At 36.2% G+C, this 19,441-nt stretch overlaps 1 pseudogene; it reads left to right on the top strand.

Annotated features, from left to right (window-relative positions):
• LOC139851075 (nuclear cap-binding protein subunit 1-like) overlaps positions 1–18,684 on the top strand; it is a 130,680-nt pseudogene extending 111,996 nt beyond the window's left edge.
• The last annotated feature ends 757 nt before the right edge of the window (positions 18,685–19,441 follow it).

Raw genomic sequence — 19,441 nt, forward strand, 5'->3', positions numbered from 1 at the left:
GGTTAAATGGCTGGTTCCCACATGTAACATCATGTCTAGTGGCTGATCATTGAAGTTTATTGTTGGTATATACCAATAGTAAATACGTATAGAAGCTGGGTATGATACGGTTACATATACCCTAGATATACTTGTAGAAATTTTGAGGAATCGGAACGAGAATTCAAATATGGACGGGTTTATAACTGTAAAAGAGGCTCAAAACTGGGCTTTTATTTTTGGGTCAAACCGGACCAAAATAAAATTTTAAGACATTTTTAATAAAGCAATGTTAGCCCAAAAAAAAAATTCCAAGCTGACCTGGCAGCTCGACCCCAGCCAGGGGCTCTGCCCCTTGGACCCCGCCAGGGGTTGCCACCCCTTAGACCCCGCTTATCGGGGGCGCTGCCCCTGAACCCCCGTCATAATCAAGATAAGTTCAAACAAGTGTGCACTCCACATAATCGTAAGTATATATGTCAAAGAACGTTACATATAGTTATCGTTTTGAAAACTTAAGTTAGTGGTCTCAAAGTATACTTATAACTCATTGTTGTTAGTTCACAATGAAATGTTAAACCATCCTTAAATCATGTTAAATATGTATAGATATGTACATATACATAATCGTATAATTATCGTGTGTTATATGGTTTGTGATATCATCGGTCAAATTGGACGGTCAAACGTTGTGTGAAAATCTTTTCAAAAACATAAGTCTCAACAGTTTGGATTGCTTATCATGTTGGTAAGGTTTATTTTATGTAAATATTAATCTCATAAGTATAAAACGATCGTAAAAATCCGGGTCGTTACAAGAGCGATGTTGGCAACTGCAAGCTTGGGGAAATCATTCTGGGCAGAAGCAGTAAGTACTGCATGTTACGTGATAAATCGGTCACCATCAACTGCAATTGAGTTGAAATCGCCGATGGAGATGTGGACTGGAAAACTAGTTGATTATTCTGACCTTCATGTATTTGGAAGTCCTGTGTATGCAATGTACAATTCTCAAGAAACGACAAAGTTGGATCCAAAGTCCAGAAAGTGTTTGTTCTTGGGGTATGCTGATGGAGTTAAGGGGTATCGCTTGTGGGATCCCACTACCCACAAAGTAGTCATCAGCAGAGATGTTGTCTTTACGGAAGACAAAGATCTTGAAGATGTTAGCACTTCAAAAGAAACTACACCGATACAGGTTGGAAATGAATTTCATAAAGATTCTTATGAAGCAATACCAGAGCACGAGGAAAATCAAGTAGTCGTTGATGAAGCTCCAGCGACTCGTATTTCTAATCGGGAAAGGAAACGTCCAGGGTGGCACTCAGATTATATTATGGAAAGCAATGTTGCATATTGTATTCTAACAGAGGAAGGAGAGCCAACAACTCTTCGTGAGGCCCTAAATCATTCAGATGCATCTCAGTGGATGACAGCTATGCAGGAAGAAATTGAAGCTCTTCATAAAAATAAAACATGGGAACTTGTGCCATTGCCAAAAGGTAGAAAACCTATTGGAAATAAATGGGTGTATAAAATCAAACGAAATGGCGATGATCAAGTGGAGCGGTATCGTGCAAGACTGGTGGTTAAAGGATATGCTCAGAAAGAAGGTACGGACTTTAATGAAATATTTTCTCCTGTGGTTCGACTTACAACAATTCGAGTAGTTCTAGCGATGTGTCCTACATTTAATTTGCATCTAGAGCAGCTAGATGTGAAAACTGCATTTCTTCATGGAAATCTTGAAGAAGAAATTTATATGCTTCAACCAGAAGGTTTTGAACTACAAGGAAAAAAGAACTTGGTTTGCAGGTTAAAGAAATCTCTGTATGGTCTCAAACAGGCACCGAGATGTTGGTACAAGAGATTTGATTCTTTCATAATGAGCCTTGAATATAACAGACTTTATGCAGACCCTTGTGCATATTTCAAGAGGTTTGGGGACAATGATTTTGTTATTTTGCTGTTATATGTAGACGACATGTTGGTTGCAGGCCCCAACAAAGATCGTATTAATAAGCTGAAGGCTCAATTGGCTAGGGAGTTTGAAATGAAAGACTTGGGTGCCGCAAACAAGATTCTAGGGATGCAAATTCACCGAGACAAAGATAATAGGAAGATTTGGCTTTCTCAAAAGAATTATTTGAAGAAAGTCTTGCAGCGCTTCAATATGCAAGATAGTAAGCCAATCTCAACCCCACTTCCTACTAATCTCAAGTTATCCTCCGTTATGTGTCCTAGCATTGAATACGAGAGGAAGGAGATGTCTCGCGTACCGTATGCATCAGCAGTGTAACGACCGCACTTTTTCGATCATTCTATACTTAAAAGATTAATATTTACATAAATTAAACCTTGCCAACATGATAAGCAATCCAAATTGTTGAGACTTATGTTTCCGAAAAGAGTTTTACACAACGTTTGACCGTCTAGTTTGACCGATGATATCACGAACTATACAATATATGATAACTATACGTTTGTGTATATATATGTATATATACATATTTAACATGATTAATGAATGTTTTAATATCTCATTTTGTATTAATAACAACAAGTTATATGTGTATTTTGAAACTACTAACTTAAGTTTTCAAAACGATAACAATACGTAACGTTATTTGACTTAAATACTTAAGACTATAATGTTTATACATATATTGTATAAGTAATGTATTTAATCACTTTTAAGAACTTAAATACATAAAATCATATAAGTGTATTCACAAAAGATAGCTATATTTGAATCCTCATTCCATTTTTCACAAAATTTCTATACGTATATTTAGAGTATTTGTACTCGTATCATACCTAGCTCCTATACGTATTTACTAATAGTAAATACACATCAAAATCACCACCTAACCAGCCATTATTCATGCCCTTAGAGCTAGGTAATTACTTTTGAATCATTGCAAGACTAATTACAAAAATACAAACTAGAATTTTGTCATGTTATCCTTAAAGATCACATTTTTAGGAGTATATATGTATCATCATTTTTGATTCATTTTTACTTCAATCTCTTAACTAAAAACACACACTCTTTCTTACTCTCTAAACTCCATAACAATCCAGCAAATAACCAAGAAGATCTAGCCATAAAAACCATACTAAAACACCATAAGAAAACTCTTACAAAAACACTTCAAGAAAACCTTCCAAGAACACCAACTTACTTCCAATCTTTCATCCACTTCCATCACCCTTTTGATTCTAGCTTCTTACTTCTCTTTTACAGCAAACTTATCCAAGGAACTTGAGGTAGAATCTATGTTCATAACCTTATTCGATTCATATATATATAGCTATCTTATTTTGTGGTACAAAAGTTTAACAACAAGAACATAGTTTGAATGTTTTCAAACTTGTTTGCAAACTAAATAGATCCTTCTAACTTAACTTTTAAAATACTTCAAGACCTGTAATATAACTTATGTATATACTAATTTAACAAGGTAAAACTTGGTTTTTCAAAGTATAAGTATTTTTAGAAAAATGGTCATTAAATGATTTTGTTGTAACAAAAATGTTTAACTTCATATGTTTCACTAATGTTTCACTTATGCCGTATGATTTTGAATACAAACCAAGGTATTTACAGTTCATAGTCTTAAAGAAGAACTCGATCCAAGAAGATGGCAATTTGAATCAACGAAAACGGATTTGTAACGAAGAAACTATGACCGAAACAAAATTGGTTATTCTAGATCATTTCAACTACGGGATCAATTGGAAAAAAATGATATAAATCACATATTTCTAAGATAACATGATATTTTATATATATGTACTTATAATTCAATTTTATATGGTTCAGGATCACCCGTAAACAATACGAGAAGATTAATCATAAGATCCCATGTTTGTACGCAACACGTCATTTGACAACACCGGTACTTTATGTACGCAACACGTCATTTGACAACACCGGTACCATGGGTCAAGATTAATCTCGACCAATACATATACGATGGGGTTTTATTTATTTCGTTGGGGGTTTTGTTTATTGCGGGTATATTAAACATCTAAAAATGAACCATTAAAAATTGAATTACTAACATCGAAATGCTAACTACGGACTAAGGAAATATTCAAAATATTAAAAGTATAACAAGTATATATATATATAACGTTTGTTTTAAAATGAAAACATATTGATATATTATATATGGATAGGTTCGTGATATCAACCGGAAGACCGAGTCAAATTATATATATCATCAAGACAAGAGTGAGTATATAGTCCCACTTTTAAACTCTAAATATTTCGGGATGAGAATACATGTATTTTATGTTTTACGATATGGACACAAGTAACTGAAAAATATATTCTACGTTGAGTTGTACCACTGGCATACTTCCCTGTAGCTTGGTAACTAATATTTACAGCGGTATTGTAAACGCGAATCCTGTTGATAGATCTATCGGGCCTGACAACCCCAACCGGACTGGACGACCAGTATTCAACGGTTGCACAGTACTTCGTTTTGTGACTACACTTGGTACGGTGTAGTAAGATTTCATATTAAAGGGAATGTGCGACGTGAAAATGTTAAGTATGGTTACCAAGTGCTCAACCACTTAGAATACTTTTATTAAAATGTTTATATACGAAATCTTGTGGTCTATATATATATATTGCTGCGCACTAAACCTATATCTCACCAACTTTATGTTGACGTTTTTAAACATGTTTATTCTCAGGTGATAATTAAAGCTTCCGCTGCATTATGTTGAATCTAAGCAGGATCATGCGTACTCATATTTGTGTCAAAAATAAAACTGCATATCCGAGGACGTGTGTTGTAAAATATGCTAGAAATCGTGTTGTTATTATCATTTGTAAAGTTTGTAAGTCGAAGATTATCGTTAAACGATAATCATCTTTTTATTGTCTAAAGCTTGTAACAAAAATAATGGTTTGGTTTGTAATGTATAATATATGCAGTTTTCCTTTTTAAAAATGTCGCATATAGAGGTCAATACCTCGCAATGAAATCATACGTTATCTAACACGTTCTTATGGTTAAGGACGGGTTATGACATGTGGTATCAGAGCGTTGGTCTTAGCGAACCAGGTCTGCATTAGTGTGTCTAACCGAGAAGCCGTTAGGATACATTAGTAAGTCTGGACTTTGACCGGGTTTGATTTAAAAAAAAAAAAAAAAAACCATTGCTTATCACTGTTGGTTAAAATTTATATGTAAATATTATATAAGTACTAATGGGTTAGTTGTTGTGTGATAGATGTCGAGCTCAAAAATTGTTATCACAATCAACGACTCCGAATCAGAATCTTCAGATGGCGTTCCAGTCATTAACCTGTCCGATGACGAAAATGATATCCTTGGGGAAGACTCACAATTTCCGGATGAACCAACTATAGAAATATCGGAAAGTGAACCCGAGGAGGAAAGTGAACCCGAGGAGGAAAGTGAACCCGAGGAGGAAAGTGAACCCGAGGAGGAAAGTGAACCCGAGGAGGAAAGTGAACCCGAGGAAGAAATACAGGAAATTACAAAAGACGAGTTCGAACTAGGAAAGAAACGAAAGGCTAATGAATTAGAAAATCCAAATCCCGAGTTTAATGAGAATGATGTGGCACCAATTCCACTCAACACTACCACCCCTATCCCCGCTATTCCTATTCGTTCTGTCCCGGCATCCAGTTCTTCAGTCCCACAGCCAAAATATAGGCAGACAGTTAGGATAAGCGTTAAGCAAATCTTTGTGTCTAAACGTCCTAGAAAATAGATCAAACGATGCGCTGCTGTGTCAAACCATGGAACCGAATAATGTTTTGTATAATATTAATAGTGTGGTTTGCTTAATGTTCGATGTAAGATAAGCATATGTAAAATATTGAAGTATGAAATGCAATAATTTTCCATGGTTAAGTATTATTTAGATTGTAGTAATTGATTCTGTACTAAGCTATTAAGTATGAACATTAACGGGTAGGTACTACCCAAGATATAATTATAAAACGCTAATAAGAAGAAAAGGCTTTTATAATAATACCTAGTTCATATTATTAATAAGCTATAATGTACTATAAATACACACTACATCTATAATAATCCATGTGAATAATTATTTTCTTTCATTAGGAAATGGCGCGATTGAATCGAATGACGGAACAAGAACTCGAGGAACTCATCAACCAGCGAGTGAACGACAGAATGTTATGGGTTGAGGCTGCAAGAGCTGCTGCAGTTAATCCAAATCCTCGTGTAGGATGCTCCTACAAGACGTTTCAAGCTTGCAGGCCATCATCATTCAGTGGAACGGAAGGACCTATCGGTTTAACCCGATGGATAGAAAAGATGGAGACGGTGTTCAAAATCAGCGGTTGTGATGAAAAAGACATGACCAAGTTTGCATCGTGCACTTTACAAGATAGTGCACTCACATGGTGGAAGAATTATGTGAAGGCGGTAGGAGGAGATGTAGCTTATGATACTCCATGGGAAGAATTCAAAGCAATGATAATCACCGAGTATTGTCCAAGGAATGAGGTTATTAAGTTAGAAGATGAGTTACGAAGTTTGAAGGTGGTTGGTACTGAAATCACCAACTACAATCAGCGATTCATGGAATTGGTTTTACTATGTCCTGAATTGGTTCCAACCGAAGCACGGAAGATTGAAATGTACAAAGGTGGTTTGCCCAAAAAGGTCAAGGCAAACGTTACGGCGTCGAAACCTAAGACAATTCATGAAGCTATAACCATGGCGAACGAGTTAATGGATCAGGTCATTCTGGATAAGAAAGCATTCACTACTGAGGTGAAGGTATCGAGTAACAAAAGGAAGTGGAACGGAAATTATGATCGAGGTTACCAACAGCAATCTTTTAAGAAACCAGAAACCCCGAAAGGTGCGGGTAGCGGTTCAGGCTTTGGTTACAAGGGACAAAGTCCTTTATGCAACCGTTGTCACAAACATCACTTTGGTTACTGTAGTGTGTTGTGCACCAAATGCAATCGACAGGGACATCTTGCTAAAGATTGTAAGGCTCTCGTTACAAATGCAAATGGTAACAAGACTCCTGCCACCAACGCAAATAGAACTGCTTTGGCTAACATTACTTGTTTTGGGTGTGGAAAACAAGGTCACTATAAGAGCCAGTGCCCGAATCAGAATGGCGGACCTGCACGTGGAAGAGCGTTTGTTATTAATGCTAGAGAGGCACGAGAAGACCCGGAGCTTGTTACGGGTACGTTTACCATTAATAACTTATCAGCATCTATTTTATTTGATACTGGCGCCGATAGAAGTTACGTGTGTATAAATTTTTACACTAAATTGAATTGTTCATCATTACCTCTAGATGCTAAGTACTTGATTGAGTTAGCTAATGGTAAGCTAATTAAAGCCGATAAAATTTGTCGTGATTGTGAAATAAATCTAGCCGGAGAAACGTTTAAAATCGACTTAATACCCGTAGAATTAGGAGGTTTTGATGTAATAGTTGGCATGGACTGGATGTCCAAAATAGGAGCGGAAGTTGTTTGTGCCAAAAAGGCAATTCGTATTCCTGGTAAGGATAAAATGACGGTGATGATTTACGGAGAGAAGGGTGATTCAAAGCTAAAACTCATTAGCTGTTTGAAAGCCAAGAAGTGTTTAGAAAAGGGATGTTACGCTATTTTAGCACATGTTAATAAAGTCGAAAAGAAAGAAAAGTGCATCAACGACGTGCCTGTGGCAAGAGATTTTCCTGAAGTTTTTCCGGAAGAATTGCCGGGATTACCTCCATTTAGATCGGTAGAATTTCAAATAGATTTAGTACCAGGAGCTGCACCAGTGGCTCGTGCTCCATATAGACTTGCACCGTCCGAGTTAAAAGAACTTCAAAGTCAGTTAAAAGAATTACTGGACCGTGGATTCATACGACCGAGTACTTCACCGTGGGGAGCTCCAATTTTGTTTGTTAAGAAGAAAGATGGATCTTTTAGGATGTGTATAGACTATCGTGAATTAAATAAGTTAACTATCAAGAATCGGTATCCACTACCGAGAATTGATGACTTATTTGATCAATTGCAAGGATCATGTGTTTATTCAAAAATCGACTTAAGATCGGGCTATCATCAACTACGCGTCAAAGAAGAGGATATTCCGAAAACTGCTTTTCGGACACGTTATGGTCATTACGAATTTTTGGTTATGCCGTTTGGATTGACGAATGCGCCAGCTGTATTCATGGACCTCATGAATCGAGTTTGTAGTCCGTATTTAGATAAGTTTGTTATCGTTTTCATTGATGATATTCTTATCTATTCCAAGAGTGAGCAAGAGCATGAGCAGCATTTAAGGTTGATATTAGAGTTGTTGAGAAAAGAACAGCTATATGCTAAATTTTCTAAGTGTGCTTTCTGGTTGAAAGAAGTACAATTTCTTGGCCACGTTGTTAGTAGCAAAGGAATTCAGGTTGATCCAGCAAAAATTGAAGCCATTGAAAAATGGGAGACTCCTAAGACACCAATGCAGATACGCCAATTTTTGGGTTTAGCCGGTTATTATAGAAGGTTTATTCAAGATTTTTCTCGAATAGCTAAGCCGTTGACAGCATTAACGCAAAAAGGGAAGAAATACGAATGGACCTCGGAGCAGGAGAACGCATTTCAAATACTGAAGAAGAAGTTAACTACGGCACCTATATTATCGTTACCAGAAGGGAACGATGATTTCGAAATATATTGTGACGCTTCGCGACAAGGTTTTGGTTGTGTTCTTATGCAACGGAAGAAAGTTATTGCATTCGCATCCCGACAATTGAAGATTCACGAGCGAAATTATACGACGCATGATCTAGAATTGGGAGCAGTCGTGTTTGCATTGAAGATGTGGAGACACTACTTGTATGGGGTTAAATTCACTGTGTTTACTGATCATAAAAGCCTTCAACATATTTTTGATCAGAAACAATTGAACATGAGGCAACGTAGGTGGGTCGAGTTAATAAATGACTATGATTGTGAAATTCGTTATCATCCCGGGAAAGCGAACGTGGTGGCCGACGCTCTAAGCAGAAAGGAACGAGAACCAATTCGAGTACGAGCGATGAACATAAAAATTCGCATGAATCTCAACTCACAAATCAAAGAAGTTCAACGAGAAGCACTTACTAAAGAAAATATAGGAAATGAAATAATGAAGAAGTATGAGAAGCAACTCGTTATACGGGAAGACGGAATTCGATATTTTGCAAATCGTATTTGGGTACCAAAGTTGGGAGGATTAAGGAAGTTGATATTGAACGAGGCACATAAGACAAGATACTCGATACATCCTGGAGTTGGAAAGATGTACCAAGATCTTAAGACGCATTATTGGTGGCCTAATTTGAAGACAGACGTTGCAACATATGTTGGGGAATGTTTAACTTGTTCCAAAGTCAAAGCAGAACACCAAAAGCCGTCAGGGTTACTTCAACAACCAGAAATCCCAGAATGGAAATGGGATGGTATTACCATGGATTTCATCACGAAGTTACCAAAGACTGCCTGGGGATACGACACCATTTGGGTAATTGTTGATCGTCTTACCAAATCTGCACATTTCTTGCCTATAAAGGAAACAGATAGAATGGAGAAATTATTACGATTATATATAAAGGAAATAGTTTCAAGGCATGGAATACCTATTTCCATTATATCCGATCGTGATAGTAGATTTACTTCAAAATTTTGGCAATCACTACAGGAGGCACTAGGAACTCGGTTGGATATGAGTACCGCATATCATCCACAAACCGATGGACAGAGTGAGAGAACGATTCAGACTCTCGAAGACATGCTCAGGGCATGTGTGATCGATTTTGGAAACGGATGGGATAAATATCTACCGTTAGCAGAATTCTCATATAATAATAGTTATCATGCGAGCATTGGAGCTGCGCCATTCGAAGCATTGTACGGAAGGAAGTGTAGATCTCCTATCTGTTGGAATGAAGTAGGAGATCGACATTTAACTGGTCCCGAAATCATACACGAAACGACCGAGAAGATAGTACAAATCAAGGAGAGATTGAAAACAGCCCGTAGTCGCCAAAAGAGCTACGCCGATGTCCGAAGGAAACCATTAGAGTTTCAGGTCGGGGACATGGTTATGCTAAAGGTGTCACCTTGGAAAGGTGTGATACGTTTCGGCAAAAGGGGTAAACTAAACCCAAGGTACGTAGGCCCGTTCAAGATCATCGAACGCATTGGACCGGTAGCTTATCGACTCGAGTTACCACAACAACTCGCCGGAGTACATAATACCTTTCACGTCTCGAACCTTAAGAAGTGTCTTGCAAAGGAAGACCTTACCATTCCTCTTGAAGAAATCCATGTCGACGAGAAACTACAATTCGTCGAAGAACCAATTGAAATCATGGACCGTGAAGTTAAACAGCTCAAACAGAGTAATATACCGATTGTTAAGGTTCGTTGGAATGCTAGAAGAGGTCCCGAGTTTACTTGGGAACGAGAGGATCAGATGAAACGAAAGTATCCGCATTTGTTTCTCGATGACGCAAAATAGGTACAATTTTAAAATTTCGGGACGAAATTTATTTAACGGGGAGGTAATGTAACGACCGCACTTTTTCGATCATTCTATACTTAAAAGATTAATATTTACATAAATTAAACCTTGCCAACATGATAAGCAATCCAAATTGTTGAGACTTATGTTTCCGAAAAGAGTTTTACACAACGTTTGACCGTCTAGTTTGACCGATGATATCACGAACTATACAATATATGATAACTATACGTTTGTGTATATATATGTATATATACATATTTAACATGATTAATGAATGTTTTAATATCTCATTTTGTATTAATAACAACAAGTTATATGTGTATTTTGAAACTACTAACTTAAGTTTTCAAAACGATAACAATACGTAACGTTATTTGACTTAAATACTTAAGACTATAATGTTTATACATATATTGTATAAGTAATGTATTTAATCACTTTTAAGAACTTAAATACATAAAATCATATAAGTGTATTCACAAAAGATAGCTATATTTGAATCCTCATTCCATTTTTCACAAAATTTCTATACGTATATTTAGAGTATTTGTACTCGTATCATACCTAGCTCCTATACGTATTTACTAATAGTAAATACACATCAAAATCACCACCTAACCAGCCATTATTCATGCCCTTAGAGCTAGGTAATTACTTTTGAATCATTGCAAGACTAATTACAAAAATACAAACTAGAATTTTGTCATGTTATCCTTAAAGATCACATTTTTAGGAGTATATATGTATCATCATTTTTGATTCATTTTTACTTCAATCTCTTAACTAAAAACACACACTCTTTCTTACTCTCTAAACTCCATAACAATCCAGCAAATAACCAAGAAGATCTAGCCATAAAAACCATACTAAAACACCATAAGAAAACTCTTACAAAAACACTTCAAGAAAACCTTCCAAGAACACCAACTTACTTCCAATCTTTCATCCACTTCCATCACCCTTTTGATTCTAGCTACTTACTTCTCTTTTACAGCAAACTTATCCAAGGAACTTGAGGTAGAATCTATGTTCATAACCTTATTCGATTCATATATATATAGCTATCTTATTTTGTGGTACAAAAGTTTAACAACAAGAACATAGTTTGAATGTTTTCAAACTTGTTTGCAAACTAAATAGATCCTTCTAACTTAACTTTTAAAATACTTCAAGACCTGTAATATAACTTATGTATATACTAATTTAACAAGGTAAAACTTGGTTTTTCAAAGTATAAGTATTTTTAGAAAAATGGTCATTAAATGATTTTGTTGTAACAAAAATGTTTAACTTCATATGTTTCACTAATGTTTCACTTATGCCGTATGATTTTGAATACAAACCAAGGTATTTACAGTTCATAGTCTTAAAGAAGAACTCGATCCAAGAAGATGGCAATTTGAATCAACGAAAACGGATTTGTAACGAAGAAACTATGACCGAAACAAAATTGGTTATTCTAGATCATTTCAACTACGGGATCAATTGGAAAAAAATGATATAAATCACATATTTCTAAGATAACATGATATTTTATATATATGTACTTATAATTCAATTTTATATGGTTCAGGATCACCCGTAAACAATACGAGAAGATTAATCATAAGATCCCATGTTTGTACGCAACACGTCATTTGACAACACCGGTACTTTATGTACGCAACACGTCATTTGACAACACCGGTACCATGGGTCAAGATTAATCTCGACCAATACATATACGATGGGGTTTTATTTATTTCGTTGGGGGTTTTGTTTATTGCGGGTATATTAAACATCTAAAAATGAACCATTAAAAATTGAATTACTAACATCGAAATGCTAACTACGGACTAAGGAAATATTCAAAATATTAAAAGTATAACAAGTATATATATATATAACGTTTGTTTTAAAATGAAAACATATTGATATATTATATATGGATAGGTTCGTGATATCAACCGGAAGACCGAGTCAAATTATATATATCATCAAGACAAGAGTGAGTATATAGTCCCACTTTTAAACTCTAAATATTTCGGGATGAGAATACATGTATTTTATGTTTTACGATATGGACACAAGTAACTGAAAAATATATTCTACGTTGAGTTGTACCACTGGCATACTTCCCTGTAGCTTGGTAACTAATATTTACAGCGGTATTGTAAACGCGAATCCTGTTGATAGATCTATCGGGCCTGACAACCCCAACCGGACTGGACGACCAGTATTCAACGGTTGCACAGTACTTCGTTTTGTGACTACACTTGGTACGGTGTAGTAAGATTTCATATTAAAGGGAATGTGCGACGTGAAAATGTTAAGTATGGTTACCAAGTGCTCAACCACTTAGAATACTTTTATTAAAATGTTTATATACGAAATCTTGTGGTCTATATATATATATTGCTGCGCACTAAACCTATATCTCACCAACTTTATGTTGACGTTTTTAAACATGTTTATTCTCAGGTGATAATTAAAGCTTCCGCTGCATTATGTTGAATCTAAGCAGGATCATGCGTACTCATATTTGTGTCAAAAATAAAACTGCATATCCGAGGACGTGTGTTGTAAAATATGCTAGAAATCGTGTTGTTATTATCATTTGTAAAGTTTGTAAGTCGAAGATTATCGTTAAACGATAATCATCTTTTTATTGTCTAAAGCTTGTAACAAAAATAATGGTTTGGTTTGTAATGTATAATATATGCAGTTTTCCTTTTTAAAAATGTCGCATATAGAGGTCAATACCTCGCAATGAAATCATACGTTATCTAACACGTTCTTATGGTTAAGGACGGGTTATGACAAGCAGTGGGAAGTTTAATGTTCGCAATGATATGTACAAGACCAAACATTGCACATGCAGTGGGAGTAGTTAGTCGGTACATGGCGAATCCTGGTAAAGAGCATTGGAATGCGGTAAAGAGGATCCTTAAATACATCAAGAAAACCTTAGATGTTGCATTATGTTATGGGGAACCGGAATTTATTGTCAAAGGGTATGTTGATTCAGATTATGTAGGTGATATCGATAAAAGTAAATCTACTACTGCATATGTTTTCACACTTTGTGGTGGAATAGTAAGCTGGGTTTCAAAACTGCAGTCAGTTGTGGCGACGTCAACAACAGAGGCAGAATATGTAGCAGCTACCCAAGCTACTAAAGAGGCAGTATGGTTGAAGATGTTGTTGGAGGAACTCGGGCACAAACAAAAGAATATCACTCTATTTTGTGAAAACCAGATTGCCTTGCATCTTGCAAGGAATCAGGCATTTCATTCAAAGACAAAGCATATACGAGTTCAGTATCACTTCGTTCGTGAGAAAGTGGAAGAAGGAACCGTGAATATGCAGAAAATTCATACTGACGACAATGTGGCTGATTTTCTAACAAAGTCAATCAATCGTGACAAGTTTATTTGGTGCCGTTCCTCATGCGGCCTAGCAGAGACGTAAGCAACGTCATTGGCAAGGAAGAATTATCGTGTGAAGATTTATTGTGCTTCAATCAAATCTTCAAGTGGGAGATTGTTGAAATATTAAGATGGTTGGTGGAAGTTGAATGGAATTGGTCAACTAGCACATGTTTTTGATGCTTAACTATTATGATGGAGGCTTCAATGTTGTGTGCTACATCTTTACACATTTACCTACCACAATATTTACTAGTATAAATACCATCATAAGAAAGCTCATTCAACATCACAAAACACATTCTCCATTGTATACTAAAAGAGTTAAATAGAGAGTTAGTGAGTATTAATCTCCTAATTACAAGAGATATAAAGATTAGTGTTTATCCTTGTAATTAGAGAGAAGTGTAATTCCTATTATTCTTATTAGTGAAACGTTTCTTTCCTTGCCCGTGGTTTTTACCCTATTGGGGTTTTCCACGTTAAATCTCGGTGTCTCTTTATTGTCGGTATTTCAATTATTACTAGCGGTTTGCTATAATTCGGTGTTGCTTTTCTCAACACCAGGTGCTTTCCCTGCAGTGGTAGCTGGGGTTGTCCGTGCTCTTTTTGATAGAATAAGTGAGTTGGATATGGAGTGTAGGACCCGTCTCATTCTTTGGTTCTCACATCACTTGTAAGTTCCACTTAATTGACCCTATTATATATTTTAACTCTTGGATCTTCTTATAGTTATCTGATGATATTACAGATCAAACTTCCAATTCATATGGCCTTGGGAAGAATGGGCTTATGTTTTAGATCTTCCGAAATGGTCCCCGCAACATGTGTTTGTCCAGGAGGTTCTTGATAGAGAAGTCCGATTATCATACTGGGAGAAAGTAAAGCAGGTAAATTTATAACTAGATACATAAGTTTCTCTTATTTTTTTTAATTTAATTTATACAAAACATTCTTTTTTACTTGGCCTTCATTTGTTGTTATTGTGTAGAGCCTTGAAACGACTCCAGCTTTAGAGGAGTTACTTCCTCCAAAAGGCGTGCCAGACTTTAGATACGGTATTGAAGATAACGATAAAACTTAATACACGCTTTCAACAGAACTTTATGCAATGGTGAAAGGAAGAAAAACTGCACGTGATGTTGTTATCTGGCTTGAAGAAAGTGTAATCCCGGTGCATGGACTCGATGTTGGTCTCCGAGTAGTTGTTCAGACCCTTTTAGACATTGGATCAAAGAGTTTTACTCATTTGATTACTGTCTTAGAGAGATATGGTCAAGTTATTGTTAAATTTGTTCGAATGAAGAAGCCCAAATCTTGTTGATTGCTTAAGTAAGTGAATTTTGGAAGAATAGTGCTCAGTCAACTGCCATAACGATTGACCGAATGATGGGTTATCGGCTTATTTCCAATTTGGCTATTGTTAAATGGGTCTTTTCTTCACCAAACATTGACCTTTTCCACACCACTGATCGTTTGTGGGAGGTATGTATGATAAGACTGACTTAAAAAAAGCTTAACTGATCATTATTGCTAGTTTGTTTGTTACTTATTATTATAATAATGCATGCTTGTGTGTTCTTTATTTAACAGATACTTAGAAACGCACTTAATAAGACGTATAATCGTATAACCGATTTAAGGAAAGAAATAAGTCAGTTAAAAAAAAGTGTTTTAAAAGCTGAGGAATATACTGCGAAGGCTAAAGCTGAGGTGGATGCTGCTGAAATGAAACTTATGCTTGTGGATGGTGAGCCTGTTGTTGGTGAAAATCCTGCCAGGATGAATCGTTTAAAATCAAATGTAGAAAAAGCAAAAGACGAGGAGTTGTAGACCCGTGAATCATTAGAGTCAAAACAAGCTCTTTTTGCACGAGCCCTTGAAGAAAATGAGGTATTCATATTATAAGTGGGTCGACCCGTATATGTATATTACTTTTATGATAGTAATAAGTGGTATATATTCATATAAACCAACTTTGTGTTGCACATGCATGCAGGCTTTGTTCCTGTCAGTATACAAAAGTTTCTTCAATGTTTTTGAGGAACGCTTTCATGAGACATTTGGAGAGAAAACCTTGGTGCCAGCTGGCGATTCAGAAGCAATGGCTATAGTCTATAGATGAAGAAGAAGAAGAAGAAACACCTGCTGCAATGGAGATGGATAAAGAAAATGGAGTTCCTAAAAGGTACGACTATTTTTTTTTTTTTTTTTTTTGAGTAAAGGGTTTCACCCGGTTAATATTATTTTAAAAAATAATAAAAAATACAAAGAAGCACAACGACCACAAGCGCATCTAGTGGCCTCACAAAAAACCAAAAAAAACCTAGCTAGAACCTACAGACAGGACTAGCCAAACCACGACCACTTACGACACCTACAACAGGACATCAACAACTAAAACTACCAAACTACAGCCAACCCGATTTCATACCAAACGGGGACGAATTCTTAGTAGCGTTTTTCTCTGCCATGAACTTTGCAGTTTCATTATCATCAGGCTCTATATCACTCGGTTCATCCACAAGAGATCCAAACGAATTCTGAATATTCACTTGTTTATCCTTACTTGTCCCAGTTTCCGATCTCTTTTTATCGTTGTGGATCACCTACGGGCGGTAAACCATTTTTTGTTTGGGCTGACCCACAACAAATCTCCCTTTGTTTCCTTGTTTCTGGACCATGGTTGCATCGCCTTTGCCTTTCTTTTTGCTCACCTCTTGAAAACCATCAGCATCCATCTGTTTTTGATTGTTATCATCCTCCATTACCTTAGGTTGGGCCTTAGGTCATTGAATATCTGTATGACCATAAACTTTACAACATGAGCACCGCGGTGGTTTCCATTCATATTCTACACGCACCAAATCAATAGTGTGACCATGAACATCCATATTAGGAGTACCAACACTCAACTTCTCCTTTAAGTCTTCCTCCGCAGACACTTCAACCATTGCTCGAGCATAGTTTAGCCGCCCCCATGATTCCACACACATAGTGCTAGTATATGAGTCTAGCATCATTGGAGACCCAATTTTTGAAGCAATCACACTCAAACCATCCTCGGTAAATACAGCAAGTGGGACATCATACAGTTTAACCCAAACAGGAACACGAGTCAGATCCTCTTTCGTAAGAGAAATTGATGGAGACCATTTATTAAGAATAAATGGTATTGTACGAACCATCCAAGGACCATTCTCCAAAACTTCTAACATACCTCTTTCAGTAGCAAACTTGAAGAAAAAGAATCCCTTTGAGTTCATCATCGTTTTCTCAATCCCGTATTTTTTCCATACTGACATCACATATTTATGCATAACTGGGTATGCGATTCTTTTTTCAAGAAAGTAGCCATATAAAGTATTGTTGTATCTCTCTGACACCTCCTTCACAGATGACAACGGCAGAAGAACATCAATACCGTCCTTCAGGTTCATAGGTGTATCCACCTTACGAAAGTTGACCTTTTTATTCACCACATTACCACTCACAGCTTTTACATATGAAACTTTGGGGATGTCAACATGTGGCTCATCACCCACATCAGTAGCAGATATCTCATTTACACATGGTGATACATTCCTACTGTTTACCAAACCAACCGGACTATCAATATTAGAAGTAAACACATATTGATCGTTAAGATTACCTGACCCATACACATCACACTTTGTGTCAGACTTTCGTCCCTCCTGCTTTTCTTCATCCGATGAATCAACCACCGTATGAACACTAGCGACTTCATCCTCAACATGTAGATCCTCTTCAATATGAGTGTTATCCTTCTCCTCTTTCAAGACATCATCTGTTGGTGTACGCATATTATGAATACCCAAATCTGAATCATTCAAGAGGCCCTTTTCAATAGGATCTGGGTCATCTTGTCCCCTCTCCTTCTCTGACTCACTAGAGGAATATGTATCATCCTCCTTATCAAGTCGCAACTCAGAGACCCTAGCCCCGGTTTTCGCCTCCTTTTTTTTCTTCTTTCCCCCCGAATTCCTACCCATAACCTTCAACAATGGTGTGGATAACCAGTACGTGAATGATAGAACAATTAAACAGCTTTAGATCGAAGCAAAGAATAGAACAATCGAGCGATCTCAAAGTTAAAAAATGCCAGATTCGCCCTTGAATATCGGAGGGGATTTTAAATTTCTCAGAATCTCTAGATCGTAAGATCACCGCATGAGTACCTACAGATATCTATGTTATGCTCAGAAAACTGATCAGGAAAGATCACCGTACATTGGTGATTTCAAGATCCAGTGTGAACACAACAAAGATAAGAGTCGCCTAGGAGAGACGACTATTATTATTATTCACTTTATTAATATTACTAGCTATAGATGGATAGATCTTGTGCTAATAATATTTGCATTGTTTTTGCTTGCCCATATATATTACATGTAGAAGAAAAGTTGAGACTGGATATACAGATGAGCGAGAAAGAACAATGGTGTTTGACAACATTAGGTTATGTCAAGGCCTTTTCAAGACAATATGCTTCCGAGGTTTGTTCCATTCCTCCGCTTCTTATAACCTTAGTTAATAGATAGAATCAGTATATTTTTGCTTCAATTATTTATTTGTTTATTTTAAGTAATGAAAATGAATCTTATGCTGTGTGTGTTTAACAGATATGGCCACACATGTCTAAGTTGGAGAAGGAAGTACTAACACAAAGTGTTCATCCTTTATTCAAGAAAGCCGTTTATTCTGGTTTGCGGCGACACACTGATATATGAAAAGTGGACCCGAGTCACACTTCTTATAATGTTGCTTAAGTTTCTGTTGGGAATGAGTTGGCATTTAATTTATGTAGTCAGGTTGGTTGGTTGTACCAAAAATGTACTATTTATTTATTGAGCATGTTGGATGGTTGTCACAACAATAGTGTTGGTTACTCGTTTGGGTGAAATTTTCATGTTTATTTATAAACTAGAAGAATGCTTTTGTGTTATGGTAGATGATGCAATTTCCGACTTTGAAGCACATTAAAAAAAATTAGAAAGCATCAACTACTTGTTACCTACTTGATCATCATTAGCGGTGTGGATGGTACGAGAAAAAATAACCTTTTTTATTGATATTTTTTATTACTAATCTCATAACGGGCGTGTTTTCATCTTATTTGCCCCTCTTTAAAAAATCCCAACTTTTTCACATAACACGTGATTAAATTAATTTTTACTAGTTAAAGACCCGTGAATTCGTGGGTTTATCTCGCAAAACTATATTTAAACCATCTTCGATCATAAAAACACAAATGTATGTGTCAGCATGTTCCAAACAAACATATAATCAAACATTCCAAAAGTTAAAATATGTAAAATATAAAAGGTTATTTTGAGCCTTTCAGGAATTGAGCAAATTGCATAGAGAACACAGTGGTGCAAAAGGATAAAGCCGAAAACACGCCTCTTCTTTATGCCTAAAAGTTGTTAGTTCAACAGGACAAAGCAATTATATATCCAACCAACTAATAATTGATGGAAATAGGAG

The sequence above is a fragment of the Rutidosis leptorrhynchoides genome, chromosome 1, assembly GCF_046630445.1.
Source record: "Rutidosis leptorrhynchoides isolate AG116_Rl617_1_P2 chromosome 1, CSIRO_AGI_Rlap_v1, whole genome shotgun sequence".
Lineage (NCBI taxonomy): Eukaryota > Viridiplantae > Streptophyta > Magnoliopsida > Asterales > Asteraceae > Rutidosis > Rutidosis leptorrhynchoides.